This window comes from Alligator sinensis, unplaced genomic scaffold (genome assembly GCF_000455745.1).
Source record: "Alligator sinensis unplaced genomic scaffold, ASM45574v1 scaffold516_1, whole genome shotgun sequence".
NCBI lineage: Eukaryota > Metazoa > Chordata > Crocodylia > Alligatoridae > Alligator > Alligator sinensis.
Window position 1 is genome coordinate 2,266,323 of NW_005841957.1, and position 20,715 is coordinate 2,287,037.

Below are 20,715 nucleotides of genomic sequence, written 5' to 3' on the forward strand. Positions count from 1 at the left end.
CATGAAAAAGCCTACTTGCTAAATGGGTACTTTGCATCGGTCTTTTACCAGTCCCAAGGGACCCCTGCCCATTATGGGACAGGAAGGCCTGGGTGAGGGAGATTCCTTACCCTCTATCAATGCTGACCTTGTGAAGGAACACCTCAAGAGGCTGGATACCTTCAAGTCAGCCAGCCCTGACAGCTTATACCCCAGGGTACTCAAGGAGCTGTCAAGCATCATAGTTCAGCCCCTGGCATGGATCTTCAAGAACTCCTGTTGCTCCAGTGAAGTGCCTGAAGATTGGAAGAAGGCCAATGTGGTGCCTATCTTCAAGAAGGGGAGGAAAGTGGATCCAGCAAACTACAGGTCCATCAACCTAACCTCTATCCCAGGGAAGGTCCTAGAAAAGATGATCAAAGAGACCATTCTCAACAGACTGGCCAATGGCAAAATCCTGAGGGATAGCCAGCATGGGTTTGTTGCAAGTAGGTCTTGCTTGACCAATCTTATTTCCTTTTATGACCAGGTGACCTATCACCTGGACAAAAGCGGAAGAGATTGATGTCATATATCTTGACTTTACAAAAGCCTTCAGTCTGGTATCCCATGATCACCTCTTAGCAAAACTGGCCAATGGTTGCCTCAACTTCTTCACAATCCACTGGCTAGGGAATTGGCTATGTGGTCAGACCCAGAGAGTGGTGGTTGATGGAATTCAATCGTCATGGTGCCCTGTAACCAGTGGGGTCCCTCAAGGCTCTGTCCTTGAGCCTATATTGTTCAACATCTTCATTAATGATGTGAACATTGGTGAATTTGGCCAGTCCTCTTCTGATGCCAATGACACCAAACTTTAGGGTAAAGAGTCCACACCAGAGGACAGGAGGGACAGGCTCAGGAAATGGGTGGATGAGAACCTGATGGTGTTTAACACCAAAAAATGCAAGGTTCTCCACCTTGGGAAGAAAAACCCGCAGCATGCTTATCGGCTTGGCAGTGTTACACTAGCTAGCACTTCTGACAAAAGGGATTTGGGGGTCATAATTGACCACAAAATGAGCATAAGCCTTCAATGTGATGCTGCAGCTAGTAAAGCAAGCAAAATGCTGGCTTGCATCCATAGATGCTTCTCAAGCAAATCCCAGGATGTCATTCTCCCATTGTACTCGGCCTTGGTGAGGCTGGAGCTGGAATACTGCATCCAGTTTTGGGCTCCACATTTCAAAAAGGATGTGGAGAAGCTTGAGAGTGTCCAGAAGAGAGCCACATGCATGATCAGAGGTCAGGAAAACAGAGCTTACAATGAGAGGCTGAGAGCCACAGGACTCTTCAGCCTGGAAAAGCACAGGCTCAGGGGTGATCTGGTGGCCACCTATAAGTTTATCAGGGGTGCTCACCAGGATCTGGAGGAACGTCTGTTCACCAGAGTGCCCCAAGAGACGACAAGTTTGAACGGTCACAAACTCCTCCATGACCATTTCATACTGGAAATAAGGAAGAACTTTGCTGTCTGAGACCTCAAGGTTTGGAATAGTTCAAGCACCTACCTTGAATGCCTTCAAGAGACACTTGATGTCTATCTTGATGGGATCCTATGATCCCTGCTGACTTCCTGCCCTTTGGGCAGGGGGCTGGACTTGACAATCTTCCAAGGTCCCTTCCAGCCCTAATGTCTATGAAATCTATGACGTCAGAAAACTGATTAGCAAGGTGAGTGAACTCTGACGTTTGAATGATAATGCATAAAAAGTGAAACTTTGTCTCCATGATATTAAATTGACAGCCCGACGTTACTATAATGAATGAAGTTGTGAACAAAGAAATGTTGAATATAGCTGACATTATTTATGAAAGTAAAAATATGTATCTGTTCTACATTGTTGTGCAGTAGTTTGGGAGCTTGTGTTACTCATCAAATAACATTATTTTGAGAGGTTTTTGATAAACATGTTTACCACGAGAGGGAACTCAACACAAAATGACTAGTAGGTTACAGATATCATTGAAATGACTTCATGCCAACGTGTAGACTCGCCATTATCTTTATATTTTTATTCACCCAGACAGACTTTGCCTTAAAATAGAAAGAGACTCATTATGAATATGTTTTCAGCTTATCTGTACCTTTGCCAAATGCAAAGGATAACTTTTCACTGACAATACATCTTCTTGCCAATTTACTTGTCATGGCAGCCTAAAATTTGATAGCTGAAAAGGAAAATGTATTCTATTTATTCATTTCCCTATGTAACTATCTATTATTTATGTTAGACATGAACAAATACTGTGTTTTGTAAAGCAGACATAGAATTGCTTTACACATGGTAATTCAAATCAAATTAAGAATTATTTTTCAAGTTGTTTTTTAAGGCTTCAGTATTAGAAAGTGTCAAACTATCAAGGATGATAAATTTATAGCATGCATAAACAAACCACATGACAGTGACCACATGACAATTTGTCTAGCAAGCCTTATTCTAGTTATTAACCATTTTACAATTAAAGTCTTAAAAGTGGGCATGAGGACACAAATATTTAGGAGTGAGTGAAAATTTACCTGCAGAAACATGGCTGCCCCTGGAAATGTTCCAAGTACATTTCAACTAGGTGATGTCATTTTCATAGTTACAGTATTCACTAAATTCATAGTAGTCTTGTTTAGTTATGGAAAGCACTTTAAGGGTGACATTCGTATAACAGTGTGGAAGTAGTACACTTTCTGGGCAAACCTTAAAAAAAAGAACCTAGGGGTTTTTTAAGCAGAAAAAAATAATCTATGAAACTTGTTTAAACATTTAGGTCTGGAAATGGAATGGAATAGGGAAATACAGCTATGTTCACAGTGTTTCTTCACTGAAAAGTTACCTGGGTTTTAAATACAGCTTCCCTACAATTCAACCTTTGACCCACATTTGAAGGCATAGTAAGCCTAGGCTACCTTACCCAACCTGTGGGTGAAATAGAGCAGAGGTTCCCTTATTGATCTGATTGAAAGTCATCCACCTTGCAATAAGGAGACAGGCAAAATGACTTGATTACTGATAATCCTCCAATGCTTTCCCACCATTTTCCCCCACAAGTTCTCCTGCATCCAGGCACAAGTCAAGACAGGGTGCAACAGTGCACTCAGACACCCCGCAAGCTGGGGCCAGGCAGGGTAGGGAAGCCACAGGTGCTTCTCCTGTGGCTCCTCCCCACCTGGGGAGAGGAAGGAACAGCTGGAGGAGCCATGGGAGAAGCCCCCATGGCTGTCCTGCCCAGCCCCATCCGGCCCCAGCCTCCCGGCACTAAAAAAACCAAACAAAAATTAAAACCTCGCACCCACCAGCTGCAGTGTTGGTGATCAAGGCCTCTGGGAGCTTGTGGCAGAGCCCCACATGCAGTGCTGGGCTTTTCCTGAAGACAGGAAGTTGACTGTGTGCTGTTTACTATTACTACTAAGAAAAAAATAAAAGAAAGTTAAAAAAACCAAACCCCCCCAGACTTTCTTATGTTCTGGAAAGAAAGTAATTACGGGGTGGGGGGGGAATACTAGGCCCTGCATCACCAAATTCTCCTCCTAAAGGAGAATAGATATCTATTTGGCAAAAGGACAGAAGGCCAGATGACTCAGTCTCTCTTCAGTATGATTTTGAAAAAGTCAAGATTATCTATGTGAGTATTCCACTAATTGAGAGGGTCTATCCCCTCTCTTCTTCACTCTGGGGCAGCTGACCACAACATGTCACCTCAAACCAGGAGGATGTACTTTTATTGGGTAAGAAATAAGGCTCATTCTGTGGTACAGATATCTCTAGCTAGAAAAGAACTATGATAGTCTGTCATTTTCCCCATTTCATTCTATACCAGAAACAGTATAGCCCTGTCCGCCTGATATTGTGGGTGGCCTAATTAATACTATTCAGTAATGGTGCCAGTTTGCCTGACCTTATGCCTTATTAGCATAACCTATGCTAATAAGTTCTTTCACAGCACCTCAAGGACACAGATGCACTGGAAACAGATCAACACTCTTGAAGACACTGCTTTTGGGTATAGTAAGTTTACTATACAGATAGGACCTGAGGTGCTGACTGTTCAAATGATCTGCTCGTATAGGTACATGTTTCACACACAACTCGATTCAATTTCAAAATACTGTACAAGCTTTAAAAGATGTGTGTATATATAATGTTGTTAGGAAGGCCATTCCTTTATCCATTTTAGTGGCTTCTAAGTGCAACACTGTTTTGTTTTGTTTTTCATTGATATTAAGGGGTAGTATACCACCAGTGGCCAGACGTGGAGCAGGGGGAGGGGTGGCACACAGCTGGATGTGGAGTGGCAGCAGCCATCACATGGGATCTTCCCCTGCCCCCACGTCTGGCCGGACAGGTGGCCCCTGCATGCAAGCACAGGATGGTGCATGCCAGTGCTCCATCCTCGCCCACACACATGTACCCCTGGGGGTATGCGTACCCCCACATGACAACCCCTGATCTAAATAAAATATTAAAGTAAGCACACATTAAAATACTTTGTTTTCTTTAACAAAAGTTGAGATGTTTCATTTTTGGCTTGGGTTAAAATTACTGTTGAATCTAAATGTTTAAAAATCAAGAATCAGACACTGAAAAAAATCGGTGTTTATTGATTTTTGTTTTTATTTTTTAAGAAGAAAACTGACATGCTTCTCATTTGCTTTCTAACAGCTTTTGAGGATTTAGCTTCCATTCCGGTCACTTTTCCAATCATGCAATCTTGAGAGCAAGAGATTTATTTTACAAGAGAGAGAACAAAAAAGAAAGCTGAGATTCTCACCTAATCACAGGATTATAAAAAGTAGGCTTGAAGGCAAGTACATGATAATAGACTCATGACAAAAGTGTAAGCATTAGCAATATGGAATAAGTTTGACATTGTTTGATATCTAATGGAGCTGCTGAGGTCCCTCAAGGAAGTTATATAGTATGGTCCCACTGTTTCCTGTGGAGTACCTCCCTGACTAGACGTTTTCACCCCTAATGCATCACAGTCTGCCCTCTGGTAAATCACAGGAGTGAATTAGGGGAGAAATAAACCAGAGGAGGAGCCTGACCAAAACAGAGAATGGAAGTAAGACAACCAAACTACAGCTCCCTTGGGTAACTATGGTGGCTTAGACAGATGTAGTTTAATGTCCATTTTTTATAGGGGTTTTTGGGTTTTTTTGTAGATAGCAAAATAATGCAGTCTTTTACTGGTCCCATACTTCAACCTTACTGTATGTATTTTATATTTTCCAGTAATAAAGCTGAAGCCCTAAGGATTTCTCCTTGATTTTTTTAGTGCATTTCACCAATCATTTTGTTACTCAAATCACAATTGCATGATTTTCAAGGAAATCATGGTTTTGCATAGGCTGTGAAAAAAAGCATGGGCTCCACACTTTTGGCAAGTTTGCTGGAAAAAATTAAAACAAACTTATTGGCAAGAAGAGTCCTGCAGTCTTGGAGCATGACGGGAGGTGGGTGGAGGGGCGGGGGAAGCAAAGGGGACTTGGCGGGTGGAGGGGGAGAAGGCAGGAAGAATTAATTCATGCTTACTGGCTTCCCCAAAATTAATCAAGGTAATTAAGCCATGGTTTTGTGCCATGTGGCAATCTGATTGGCCAAGGGGCCCCGGCAGTCATGCCCCTCTCAGCAGAGGCATGGTGGGGCTCGCTGTGCTCAGCCTGCAAAAATGGCATCCAGCCCCTGGATCTGCCTGTAAAATCAGCCAGCTGCCTTCTGGGTTCAGTAGACCCCTACCTATATATCTCTGAATCATCTACCTGTGTATCCCTGAATTCCCTCCATAATAATACTAATATGGATTTTGAAGTATCACTGACTCTTCTAATGGCCTGTAAATGAAGTTTGTTTCAATTGTGGGGCTCAGTACTAACTACAGGGAACTCTGGAGTTCACTTCAAGAGGGACATGGAGGATCTGGAAAGGGTTCAGAGGAGGGACACTTGCATGATTATTGGTCTCCATGAAAGACCCTACAAGGAGAGGTTGAGAGATCTGGATCTCTTCAACCTATACAAAAGATGACTGAGGGGTGACCTTGTAGCCACCTATAAATTTATCAGGGGAGGACAGCAGGGAATTGGGGATGCACTGTTTACCAGAGCACCCCAAGGAGTACCTAGGAATAATGGGTGCAAACTAGTGGAGAGTAAACTTAGGTTATATATTAGAAAGAAATTTTTTACAGTAAGGGTGGCCAGAGTCTGTAATGGGCTTCCAAGAGAGGTGATCCTATCACCTAACTTGGAGGTCTTCAAGAGGAGGCTTGAGAATCGCCTGGCTGGGGTCGTTTGACTTCAGTCCTATTTCCTGCCAGGAGCAGGGGGTTGGACACGATGATCCATTGGGTCCCTTCCAACTCTATAATCTATGAATCTGGGGAATGTAGTTCAGATGTACAGATGGGATGCACAATTCAGGAAACTTTATGCCTGGGGTATTTAAGATAAATTTCTTCTTCGCTTTATAATAAAGACCCAGCAAAAGCTCATTTTAAGTGTTGCACGGATGTTACTTAGAAAATGGATGAAGAGGATCCCTGTGAAGGCCCTAGGAAAAGCATACAGGTAAAGGTTCCTGGAAAAGGAAAGGAAAAATCCAGGGTGACTAAAATATAGTGGTCAGACTTCAGGCCTAATGCATGCATCAACAAGGATGAAAGATGTGACTTAGAAAAGGCTGAGGACTTTCGAACTATGTTGCTTGGGGACAGCAAATGACTGCAGGAGTTCTGTTTCAAGAGAAGCAAAAACTGTGGTCTTGGGAGGGTCCATGAATCAAGAGAAGGGAAAGGCATAGCCTGGTAGGGGGCTGAAGGAGTTCATTTCTACTTTATTTGCTCTTAAATAAGACTTCTTGGCTTGGTACTACATGAGTAAGCCATGGGAAGATCTAGGATTTTGAAAAGAGGGGAGCACATGGGGAGGTACATCATCACACTTAACACATTTTTTGCTGGGGAAAAAGAAACTAGAAGCTTTACTAATATGCTAGGGGCCTAGGGCTGTATTATTCAGTTTGATTGATAACAAAAGCAAATATAACTTTATTGGAATGAGTTGAAAACAGTCTGTATAGTGAGGCACTGGAGTGTGCCTGCTCATTTAAAGGAGCAAGCAGTCAGAAAGGCTACTTACAGGTGGCAAAAGAGGGTTGGTGAGAAACTCACCTGGCCAGAAGAGGGCTCAGGCTTGAGCTATAAAGCCACAGAGCCTACATCAGCCATGGGATCTCACCCTGGCAGCTATGAAAGGGGGAACTCCTGACACCAGAGTAGCAGGACTCCTGAACTGTTGGGAGCTGAATGAGAACCTCTTCAGACCAGGAGACAAGGGAAGGTACCTGGGCAGAGAGGGGCACCTATTTTTAGGTAGGTAGTCTTGGTTTTAGGTTAAGTCCAGAGAAGTTTTGGGTGCCTGCTAGAGGATGCAGATGCTTTGATTTACTTGCACCAGGGTTTAGCCTTGTGCCCTGCTAGGGCAGGCTCAAAGCCCATTGTAGAGACCCAGACCAGAGGGTCAACAGGCCCCGAGGGAACTGAACCAGACTAGAGAGTCCCCAAACCCAGGAGTGGGGGCTGAGAACTGTACTGAGAGGTCTGTGGGCCCAGAGAGGAGCTGTGTATAGCCCCAGAGGTCTAAGAGCCTGAAGAAGGGATCAGGCATTTGAGAGCTCAGGGAAAGACTGAGTAAGAGATCAGGATGTCTAAGGGTCCAGACATGGATGAAGAGTGTGAAATGAGGGTTGATGACTCCCACAAGGCTTGGGACATGGTGTAGAGAAAGAACAGAGCCATCTAATTTGCCCTTAAGGCTACAGGTACCTAGCAGAGGTACAGACAGCCTGAGAGGGCAGGACGGTGACTAAGCGGACCCAGGAACGTCCCAGTGGTGACTGACACAGGCTCTGGCTCACTGAGATCAAGGAAGGACTACAGTCAAGCCTGAGCCAGACAGGGGCTACACAGCCACCAGGGGGTGTCAAAGCCACCTCCATCACCCCCATGACCACCAACCTGCTACAGTCTGCAAGGCTGTGAAATAAGAGCTGTATTACCAAGAGCAGCTAGAATTGCAGAAGAAAGGATAGGTTGACTAGTGGAACATCAAGACCATTAAAAAGGAGAGAGGGTCATTAACACCTGTGGAATTAAGATCTTAGAAGGAATCGGGTAGATTTTAATGAGCCATGAAGTCAATTAACTCCCTCACTTCTCCCTGGATAAAAATGCTATCATCACTTCTAGACAATTAGTTTTAAATTTTCGGTGGATAAGGAAATAAAGGGGAGATGCAACTGCACCAGTGCACCCTTCTTGGATCCACCCCTAGATTGAACTAGCCTCTTTGAGGGAAACTGAGGCACTGTAACAGCTGATGTTAGAAAGAGAAGACTCTATTACAATGAACATTATCTTGCTGCCTTTTGGTTGGATCCTTTTCTAAGTTAATGGGAGCAAGTATTTGATTTGGTAAGTGAAAAATGATCAGTGTTGTAAAAAGTGTTCCGGGCATGCAATATCTGAATAAATAAAGTAAATATTTTAAAACACTCATAGTTGGGAATCAGTACTTGTCCTTCTCCATCAAAGAATGCAATTGGGCTAACTAATCTTGTATAGACTCCTAACAGTAGAATCTATTTTTTGCATCTTGTTCATTAGATGTTCCAGGAAATCAAAAACATGGATTTACTTAAATCAATACAGGAAAACACAAATGCATGCTATAAAGAATCAACATCACTGAGGGACTAAGGGGGATTTGTATCTGGATATGTTTTAAAAATTAATATAGATAATACTTTTTATGTGAGGAATACAACTATTGAGGATAAAGCAGAGATATAATGAGGGTTGGGGATATATAGATAACTCAGAATAGTAAACAATTATGGCCTCAAAAAAAAAAAATCAATAGAAAAGTTAAGAAGTTTCTCTAATAATTGCCAAAAGTCTGACAAGAACAGTTTGCCTTTTCCATTATAATAAAAAAGAAAAAATATTTATCTATCCATTTATACATAAGTATTGTGGCAATGGAGGAGAATCCAAAGTCATTTTTATCGCACTTGAAGTAATAACCTGTGTCTGCAACGTGGAATCCTGCTATATGACACAAAACACAAGATCCATACCTTAATGTTACATTATCACAAGAGTGAATGAGGCATAATAGCATGTGTAGGGGCAAATCCTCTCACTCACACCTGTGAAAGTCATTTCATATGTTGTTTTGCACAGCCAGTGGTGTAACAAGGGCTAGATGCCAGGACAGCTGCTCCAGGTGCTGACTTGAGGCCTGGGAAGGAGAATGGAAAAAAATGGTTGCTACCATAACCACATGATCACGCGGGCAGCACAGTGGCACTGGACTTCACCCCGGACCTTGTGTGGCAGCTGCCCTGGGCCCCCAGCCACATTACACCTCTGTGTGCAGCTGATCTGGAGTTGAATGTTCAGATCCATTCTGATATGTGTGCTGTTTCTAAATGTTTTGTGTTACTTATTAGTTTTTCATAAGCATTTGTGAAGTTCTTTACTTGTTTGGTTAGGCTGTTATTGTTTGGACGGCTGTTCAAAATGGCCTTGAAATATTGTTGTAATTTTAAATAATTTTTGTTTCAAAATTGCCTTATTATAGATTATATATAAAAAGGTGGTGGTGGGAAGGTGGGTGGCGTGACTTTTTAAAACGCTTCAGGCTGGGACAATATTTTTTACTTTTCTGCTTCTGCCAAAAAATGAATGGTTCACAAAATTCTATTTACACTATATGACACCCAACAAGTAGCAAAGCAGGGAAGGAAAACAGCATGGATCAGAACTACACAAGTAAGCAAGAGATTATGTTATACATGCCTTCTGTTGTTCCACACTATTGTTTTTCCTTTTCTGGATGCACACTTTATTTTTCATCTGGAGTTAAAGTAAATAGGTGCAGACATCACCTTCCAACAGGCCTTTTTTCTTTCACCTGTCAGAAAATTACTCACACCCACACTTGTGGATAATCATTGTTGTGTCCTAGGTAGCAAAGGCTCCGACTATTCTGCATGGTTTCCAGTGCCTCTTTGCATTGTTGCACTAAAATTGAAAGCAGGAAAGACAATGGCACATATTTACCAGTTATTATTGTACTACTCTTAAAACAAATACTTTTTACTCTGGGCTCTTACGTTAGCAGGGTTAATAGCTGATGGAAAAAGCAAGAAAGCACCCCAGGAGAAAACAGTAGAAATGGTGATTATTAAAATACTGTTGTCATCAAAACACGCTATGGTGAGAAATGAGAGTTAGCCTTAGGCAAATAGTGCTGTTTTCTTTTAAACCTACTTGAAACCTTGGTGTGGGAAGTACACTTAAGAAAGTTTTAACATACATTTGAATGGCAAATGATGCTAACCAATGTAAACTAACTTGCAAATCTATAATGCTGCTGCTTTCTCTATTCAGATGTTGCACTGAGTATAGAATGAAGGACACAGAAAATTTACTCATCCCATCTACTGACAACAGATAAAACATATTATCATTAGTTAACATAAATCTTGTTTGTAGAGGAATATCTCTTAATATCTCTCCTCCAAACACCAATCCAGCCCACTTTGTTTTTCCCTTATTCACCATATCTTCTGCATTTGACAAATGAGAACTGTGTGACCCTGAAGGCTTCTGTATTTAAATTGCATTCTTGAAGATGAGTAATTATCTCCACACCTAATGCATCCATCTGTTTTTCAAGGATCAATATGTCTACAAGCCACTTTAGCATTTGCCTTTAAGCTCAAGAGCGACCATAAATATTCTCAGGTGATGCCAGTCATAGGGTGCTGCCATCCACTGAAGCAGGATCTTTGCCATTTCCCTTTATACATTTTCTGTCCTTTTAGCTACCCTGTGTTTCCCCTCCAGCAAAGATACTCATACTTTAGTTAAATAATCTATTTTCAATAGCCATCCCATGAAAATCAGTACTGGAATAAGCTAACATGTCATTGGAGACTTCATGAAGTCAAAATACCTGCTGCTTTACAGGTATAATGAAATCCTGAATCAGTATCTAATCCATTTCTCTTTGGCTTCAAGGGTGCATAATCAACCCTTTTTACTCATGACTCCTCTGGCCCATCCAAACAGAAGGAAGCTGAGGAAAGGTGCAGTTCCTCTGTAAGCTCATACTACAAGCAACATCAGCATTTTCCAGTTTCTCTCTCTCTCTCTCTCAAGTATCTTTTCCAATGGCAAAGCAAAGGAAACTTTCAGAAGAACTCCTCCAAAAGCATGATATAAGAAAACAGGGATCATAAAGGCAGCCTAATAAGAAGGCCATCCTTCCATCCTTTCATGACTAGTATTTCTATTCTGTGGTATTTGTGGTACCTATCCCTCTGCATCCATAACTTCCTTATTCCATCTCTCCTCTTCATCCCTGAGCAAAGTGTGCCACTGAGAAGTAAACCCTGAAATGAAGCAATAGCTGCTTTCAAGTAGCCCTGACCATGTGCCAGTATGCACAGAGAGCCTTAGAGCTGCTCCAGGCTTATGCTAAAACAGCTGCATTGCTGCATTTCAGAGGTTTGGCACTTGCAGACCAGAAGTAAACAAATAAGACTCTCTTCTCAGCACCACTTGTGAGCTTCTGTAGATAAACCCTCAGGTCCTTTTGAAATGGGTCGCCCTTGGACCATTTATAAAGCAACCCTGCTTCCTTAAATTCATGGTCTAGTTTTAACTTTACACTAGAGAAAATATAATAATGAGCCAAAGCTGGCTAAAACTTTGAATTTCCATATTGTAGGCAATATTCTGAAGTTGAATCTTACCTGCAGTTAAGAAGAAAAGGTGATAAAGCAAAATATTGTGCAGAAGGGAAAATTCACCAAAAAATTCCATTTGGATTTTGATTGAGGCTTGGTTCGGCATTCTTTGTCCCCCTGAGCTGCCAGAATGCCTCGTAGGAGCCCTAATCCATCCACAAAGCCTAACCCATAGAGGAGAATGGGAATGTATCTTCTCGATATTCCCAGGAGCTGACACACAAAATTAAATGATTTTTTTTTTTTAACTGAAAAATTGATGACTTCCCACTGGGGGAAAAAAAAGGTTTTTGTGCAAGCTGCATTCAATATTTCAACTTTATAATAAAAGTTTGCCTGAACTTAGGCAATTGGGAGCCTCCTTTTTGTTTTACTCATTTTTGTTTAACAAAACTGAAAATGGTTAATAAGTAGGAATAGGAAAACAATAGCTATGTTGTTAAGAAAAAGACTGTTATGCTGCAGACGATCGAACACCAAATGGGTGTTCCAGTTTGCAGTTCTTGAGTATTAACAATATTTAGGCTTAAGTTAACATCTTCGTTTTAAATTAAAATAGTATTTCTGAAAAAGTCACCCATGTGAAGTTTTGTTTGGTAGCATTTACAATTAGCTTCTTTTACAAAGCTGTACCATATTTCAGTTGTGTATGTCATGGTATTTTTTTTATCACAATAGCTTTGTTCCTGTCTGCTGGATTTATTCCTTTTAGATATTGTTTTTTTAAGATACTAAAATATGTCGTTCATTTTTGTTGAATTTAAATGTGCCTTATTATTTTTAGATATTAGATTTTTTTCACATATAAAATTCACATAGGAAATCAGTGGTGGCTAGACTGCTGCTCTTTCACGGCTCATTTAAGAACCAACCTGCAGCCTGTAGGAGAGGATTATTGTTATGCACCACCCTGATGAGAGTGTTTGTGGGTGCTGTGTCTAAAGCAGGTAAAATGGTTCCAGGAAAAGGAAGGAAGTGGTAGCGCTACTACACCGTGTCACATGTAAGGGTACAAATGTGTTCCTCCATCATTTCAGACTTGTATGGACAGAGGTACAGCTCTCCTCTACCTCGCTCCCAACCTCTCTGAGGAAGGTGTGCAAGCCTGAAAACTATTTGTACTCAAGGAATCACAAGGATATCTCTGCATCAGGACAAAGGACTTGTCAAAGTACATTTGGAACAAATGAGAGAGGCTCTGTTCCACAGTCACAAAGCCAGTAGCACAATGATATAGGCAATTGCCAGGGATGCAAGAAAGCCAGTTAAGTTCCGGTTCTTCCTGATTAATGAAGTCAACTGTGTCCTATATCTCAGGTGAGTGGCCTAATCAGTGTGCTATTGGCTATTAGAGGGTGTTACTTTCTTCATATGGACTTGGGGAGCAGTTTCACTTTGCACAAATAAATACCTATTCATTGGAACAAAGAAGCAGATGTCTTACAAACCATTAGGAAATTGTTTATTATAGGACCACTCTCTCTTATTCTTGCTCTTGATTTTGACCAGAAATTACATCTTGGCTCTGAAACTTCTCCAGTGAGAGCTAAAATGTTACCCATTTCCACAAAAAGTTTCTACATGAGATGCTACGTCACTGTAGTGATGAACTATTGCAAGTAGCATCGGCAGGCACAAACTATGACACTGACACTACTGCACAGTAGCAATGAGCTAATGTGCAGTAGCTTGTTGCTACTGCACAATAAGGTCGGAAACAACCCATGCACTGCCAGGAATGCACAGTAATGGCTCTAACAAGTACTAAATGACATGGCACAGTCAGGCGCACATGTAGACACATCCAGTTATGACTAATTTTATAGGGTTTTTTTCTTTTGAAGAATCCCCAACCAACTCGAACCACAAGCATATCCAATCTCAACAGGGATGTAGAGTGGGCAGAGCTCTTTGTACCCTCTTCTTCCCGTATCTACTCCCCCTGCCATGTTTTATACTTCTATTCAGAATTGGGCACAGTCGAGTAGTTGTTTAACACCAGGATTACTTGAACAAGGTGAAAACACCTTGTTCAAGCTCACAGATGACACTAAGATGTGAAGAGAAGTGAGCACACTAGAAGAGAGGGACAGGCTACAACTAGATCTGGACAGGTTACAGAGGTGAGCAGATGAGAATAGGATAGGTTTCAACACAGACAAGTGCAAGGTATTGCACCTGGGGAGGAAGAACCAGCAGCATACCTACAGGCTGGGGAACTCCCTCCCTGTCAGCACGGCGGCAGAAAAGGATCTTGGTTCCAAGATGAACATGGGCTGCCAATGTGGGGACGCAGTCAGTAAGGCTAACTGCACCTTGTCATGCATCCATAGATGCATCATGAGCAGGGCCAGGGAGGTGATCCTCCCTCTCTATGCAACACTGGTCAGGCCACAGTTGGAGTACTGTATCCAGTTCCGGGTGCTGCACTTCAGGAGGGATGTGGATAACATCGACAGGGTCCAGAGGAGGGCCACTCGCATGATCAAGGGGCAGCAGGGTCGGCCCTATGAGGAGAGGCTACGGGACCTGACCCTGTTCAGCCTCCACAAGAGAAGGCTGAGAGGGGATCTGGTGGCTGCCTATAAACTTGCCAAGGGGGACCAGCAGTCAATGGGAGAGTCCCTGCTCCCCGGAGCACAACCAGGAGTAACAATGAATAATGGCCATAAATTGACTGAGAGTAGATTCAGGCTAGACATCAGGAGGCACTACTTCACAGTCAGGGTGGCTAGGAGCTGGAACCAACTTCCAAGGGAAGTAGTGCTTGCCCCTACCCTGGGGGTCTTCAAAAGGAGGCTAGACAATGACCTAGCTGGGGTTGTTTGATCCCAGCATCCTTTCCTGCCCATGGCAGGGGGGCAGACTTGATGATCTGCTTAGGTTCTTTCCAACCCTACCTACTATGAAACTATGAAGGCTATGCTTTCATCAAGGACCAGTTCTGAAACCCACTTTCAGTCCTAAGTTTTACTAGGCTAAATTAATACTTGATGTAAAGCTGGTGCAGTTGGGACCATGGCTGAATGCGATCTCTTGGGTTAGAATTATGCAACTGGTTGGATTCTTTGCTTGAATTCTCTGCTTTTGATTCTCTGCTGAAAAAAAGTATAAAGGGCTGGGGTGTCTCCTGCCATGGTAACTTCTGATTTAGGAGTATGTTGAAAAGTGGGAGAGGAGTGCATAGGACATGTTATAGTCCAACAGTACACAGCTAGTATGTAGCACTATGGGATTATTATAAGACAATATCTTTTCCTACCAACAGCTTGGTTTTGTGAGAAGGAGAATTTTAACAGCTTTATGTTTAATATTAATAAGGTCAAGGTTAGGGAATACACTTACTGCTCTCCCTCCACTGTTTCAAAAGGAAAAATGAAAATAATTAATTTTTGCCTTGTTTATGACTTTGCATTTTAGCATAGTTAAAATGTGACAGATCCTTTGGGTCTGCATCTTTAGATTTTAATCAAGTAACATCAGTGCCAGAGCTGGTGTCCTGGTCACCCCCCACTTTAATTACGCTACTATGCAGACTGTGTACAGATTATGTTATAGTTGCCTTGAAGTAAGGAAATGGCTGCTTTGATGGTATTCATCCAGGACAATTGTTTTTCACCAATAGTGCTTGTTATGTCACAGGAAGTGTGAGAGGAAAGTAAAGTGCTGAGACGTGAGAAGTGATATGTGTGACAGCCTTTGAACAACAAGGAAAAGCAGCAAGAATACTTTGTATTGTGCAATTCATCCTACTGCACCGGCAGCATGAGGAACTGAAATGGAATATAAATAAACTGAACAGAAACTCAGTTTTGATGTTATCTGGTACATTTATCAGGTTTGGATCAGCACTATTGTTTAGTTTAATTGACATTTCCTACCAAATATTTTTCTTCTGGGGTTTTTAATGAGTAGAGGACGACAAATGAGAACTGTTAATATTTTTTAGCATCTAAAAAAATAAGCATTTAATAAGTATCCCTTCTGGGTGGGAAGGTTTTTAGCATGTTTGTTTCTAAAAATATTATGGGACAGTTTTAAAATAATAATTGGTGTTAAAAAGTCTTCCTTGATAGATATTTTTCAATAATCAATCTGGTGCTTCTTACCTATAAGTGAGAATGGAAAATTTGGATTTACAGGATCTTTTCTAACTAGGTGTTCAAAGGGGGAAACATTTTTTCCTCCTCTCTCTCTAGAAGTGGCCCTCATATGTTAGTGCTGCAGCTGGAAGTTAATAATGCTGCTTCCTACTTGAATAGTTGGATATTTTGGTTTAGAAGAGGTTTTATGATTATGACTCATGTTTCTCCTGTTTTACTGTTTTTGAATAGGGCCTTGTTTGTACTTGCCTAGTGAATATACTACTGGGAGTTAAATAACCATAATCATCTGTTTATGAGTATCATTGAAGCTAATAGAGTGATTCAAAATTAACCTCCTTTACAGGAATTAACACATCAACATTATTTCCATCATGAATTGCAATGAAAACTCAACAGTGATTGGTTTCTCTGTGAAACTTTACAGAACCTTGGTTTCAAACTGGAAATATTAAAATGTGAAATCTGTATATTTTTTTTATTAAAAATTGGTTGGATGATAATACTTGTTTCAGTATGACAGTTTAAAACAGTGTTTCAGCTATCCTGTCCAGAAAATGTAAAGTTCATTAAAATAAACATTTTTTCTATGAAAATGTTGTATACAAGACCTCCTTGACTATTTCTCAGTTCAAAAGTCCTGATGCAGTTATAGCAATAGACTGCCAGATGTCCAAGTGACATCTAGAAATTTAGAGAAGGCAGACACAAGAATTCCAATCCTTTGTAACTGATAAAAATAAATAAATATTTTAATTGTTTTGTGTTATATATTTCATAGTCATTCCTTAGAAGTGACTAGAAGCACTTCTCCTGTCAATTTCTTAGTTAAGGTTCATCTGCTTCTTGGATTTGTGTAACACTTAGTATTGTAATAGCATATTTTAATTTGAGAATCTCTTCACACTCAACAATTACATCTCCTTCAGCCCTGTAAGTTAGATAGGTATGTCCTATATGTCTGTATTTTGTAAATATGTGAACTGAGAAATAGATTTATCCAGGGTTGCCCAAAATCAATTAAACTAGGTTAGTTTAACAGCTTAGTTCATGAGCCCTTGAGGAATAAACCAGATTAAAACAAAAATGCTCATGGCTGTATATTAGAGAACATTATTCCTTTTTAATGATTATCTTCCAGTACTCTCTGCCTGTGTTAGTCTGTCTACATATTTATAATTCCAAATGATATGATTATGCAGTTATTTATACCCAAATAATTTATAACTGAATTCGTTGCAAGTTGAATCTACTGTAGTAATAAGTGGGTGCATCTACATGAGACACTTCATGGCTCACTGGCATAATTGATTGCACAGTAAGCATGTGTGTCTAAATGTGCACATGCTTAATGCACAGTAAGCCTTGCAAATTGAGAGTAAAGTTACTACCTGCAAATTCAAGTAGCAAATTTACTTTTGATTAGTAATGGTGCAGTAATGCTCATGTAGATGCCTGACCCGGAGCAAATCTGCTCCCAGTCAATCAGCCGCCAGGGGACAAAAGACTGCATCTTTATCTTCCAGCCCCTACTTCACCATCATGATTGGGGAGTGGGGCGCTAGAAGACCCTTATCTCCCAGCACCAGCTCCACAGTCATAGAGTCGGGGCTGGGATATCCTTATCTCCCAGCCTGACCTCTGTGGCTGTGAGACTTGGGCTGGGAGACCCTTATCTCCCAGCACTGGCCCCATGACTGCAGAGCTTGGGCTGAGAGATAAGGATCTCCCAGTGCCAGCCCCACAACCACAAAGCTGGCACTGGGAGATAGAGGCCCAATGACTGCCGAGCTGGCACCAGGAGATAAGGATCTCCCAGCACTGACTCCACTGTTGCAAAGCTGGTGCTGGGAGCTCCCTGATGGAGGGGGCTGGGAAGTCTGTTCCCCACCCAGCTCCAGGAGCACAGAGCTTGGCAAGGAACAGGCTGGGAAGCTGAGCTGGGAACAGGCTCTCCAGTCTCTGCCCTGCAATGTCAGAACAGGGGCTGGGAACTGTCCTATCAGGGGTAAGTCCTATCTCTGTGCTCCAGTTAGTGATCAAGCCACAGCGTTTGGAAAGAGCTGCAGGGGTGGGGTAGGTCTTAGCCTTCTGCCCCACCTGCCAGTGTGGTAGCTGTCTCTAGTGGGTAGAGAAAATCCCACACAATTTACTGATTCGTTTTGATGCACTGGCTGGGGGAGTAGTTAGCTGATTGCACGATTTCACAATGATTACACACTTAATTTATACAACACAATTTTATTTTAAAACTCTTTGCTACGTATATAACACTGCTTAGCTTTAAGAAACACCACAAACATTAAAAACACAATAATTACATATATCAGAAACAATGCTCCAAATGCACTTCCTTCCCAAACAATGCTATAAGAATTAGTGCTACAAAAACAACTACAATTACAACTAAAAGTTAAATTTGAATCAATACTGTTATTTTTCATAATATACTTACAATCCTAGAATTCCGAGAACCGAGAAGCCAAAGACCAAAATATAGTTTCAGTCCTCAGTAGTACGATTTAATGGGTTGGCCTCAGTAGTACGGTTCAATAGGCTGGCCTCAGCAATACGATTCAATGAGCTGGGCTCACCAGTGATAGGACTACGTCCCCTTCCTTCAGTCCCTTTCAGGTGCTCCGCGGCTTCAGCGTGAACTAAGAGATTCGTGTTCAAATCAATCTGGTGCTTCTTACCTATAAGTGAGAATGGAAAATTTGGATTTACAGGATCTTTTCTAACTAGGTGTTCAAAGGGGGAAACATTTTTTCCTCCTCTCTCTCTAGAAGTGGCCCTCATATGTTAGTGCTGCAGCTGGAAGTTAATAATGCTGCTTCCTACTTGAATAGTTGGATATTTTGGTTTAGAAGAGGTTTTATGATTATGACTCATGTTTCTCCTGTTTTACTGTTTTTGAATAGGGCCTTGTTTGTACTTGCCTAGTGAATATACTACTGGGAGTTAAATAACCATAATCATCTGTTTATGAGTATCATTGAAGCTAATAGAGTGATTCAAAATTAACCTCCTTTACAGGAATTAACACATCAACATTATTTCCATCATGAATTGCAATGAAAACTCAACAGTGATTGGTTTCTCTGTGAAACTTTACAGAACCTTGGTTTCAAACTGGAAATATTAAAATGTGAAATCTGTATATTTTTTTTATTAAAAATTGGTTGGATGATAATACTTGTTTCAGTATGACAGTTTAAAACAGTGTTTCAGCTATCCTGTCCAGAAAATGTAAAGTTCATTAAAATAAACATTTTTTCTATGAAAATGTTGTATACAAGACCTCCTTGACTATTTCTCAGTTCAAAAGTCCTGATGCAGTTATAGCAATAGACTGCCAGATGTCCAAGTGACATCTAGAAATTTAGAGAAGGCAGACACAAGAATTCCAATCCTTTGTAACTGATAAAAATAAATAAATATTTTAATTGTTTTGTGTTATATATTTCATAGTCATTCCTTAGAAGTGACTAGAAGCACTTCTCCTGTCAATTTCTTAGTTAAGGTTCATCTGCTTCTTGGATTTGTGTAACACTTAGTATTGTAATAGCATATTTTAATTTGAGAATCTCTTCACACTCAACAATTACATCTCCTTCAGCCCTGTAAGTTAGATAGGTATGTCCTATATGTCTGTATTTTGTAAATATGTGAACTGAGAAATAGATTTATCCAGGGTTGCCCAAAATCAATTAAACTAGGTTAGTTTAACAGCTTAGTTCATGAGCCCTTGAGGAATAAACCAGATTAAAACAAAAATGCTCATGGCTGTATATTAGAGAACATTATTCCTTTTTAATGATTATCTTCCAGTACTCTCTGCCTGTGTTAGTCTGTCTACATATTTATAATTCCAAATGATATGATTATGCAGTTATTTATACCCAAATAATTTATAACTGAATTCGTTGCAAGTTGAATCTACTGTAGTAATAAGTGGGTGCATCTACATGAGACACTTCATGGCTCACTGGCATAATTGATTGCACAGTAAGCATGTGTGTCTAAATGTGCACATGCTTAATGCACAGTAAGCCTTGCAAATTGAGAGTAAAGTTACTACCTGCAAATTCAAGTAGCAAATTTACTTTTGATTAGTAATGGTGCAGTAATGCTCATGTAGATGCCTGACCCGGAGCAAATCTGCTCCCAGTCAATCAGCCGCCAGGGGACAAAAGACTGCATCTTTATCTTCCAGCCCCTACTTCACCATCATGATTGGGGAGTGGGGCGCTAGAAGACCCTTATCTCCCAGCACCAGCTCCACAGTCATAGAGTCGGGGCTGGGGTATCCTTATCTCCCCGCCTGGCCTCTGTGGCTGGGGGGCTTTGGCTGGGGGAACCCTTCCCAGCACTGGCCCCATGACTGCAGAGCTTGGGCTGAGAGATAAGGATCTCCCAGTGCCAGCCCCACAACCACAAAGCTGGCACTGGGAGATAGAGGCCCAATGACTGCCGAGCTGGCACCAGGAGATAAGGATCTCCCAGCACTGACTCCACTGTTGCAAAGCTGGTGCTGGGAGCTCCCTGATGGAGGGGGCTGGGAAGTCTGTTCCCCACCCAGCTCCAGGAGCACAGAGCTTGGCAAGGAACAGGCTGGGAAGCTGAGCTGGGAACAGGCTCTCCAGTCTCTGCCCTGCAATGTCAGAACAGGGGCTGGGAACTGTCCTATCAGGGGTAAGTCCTATCTCTGTGCTCCAGTTAGTGATCAAGCCACAGCGTTTGGAAAGAGCTGCAGGGGTGGGGTAGGTCTTAGCCTTCTG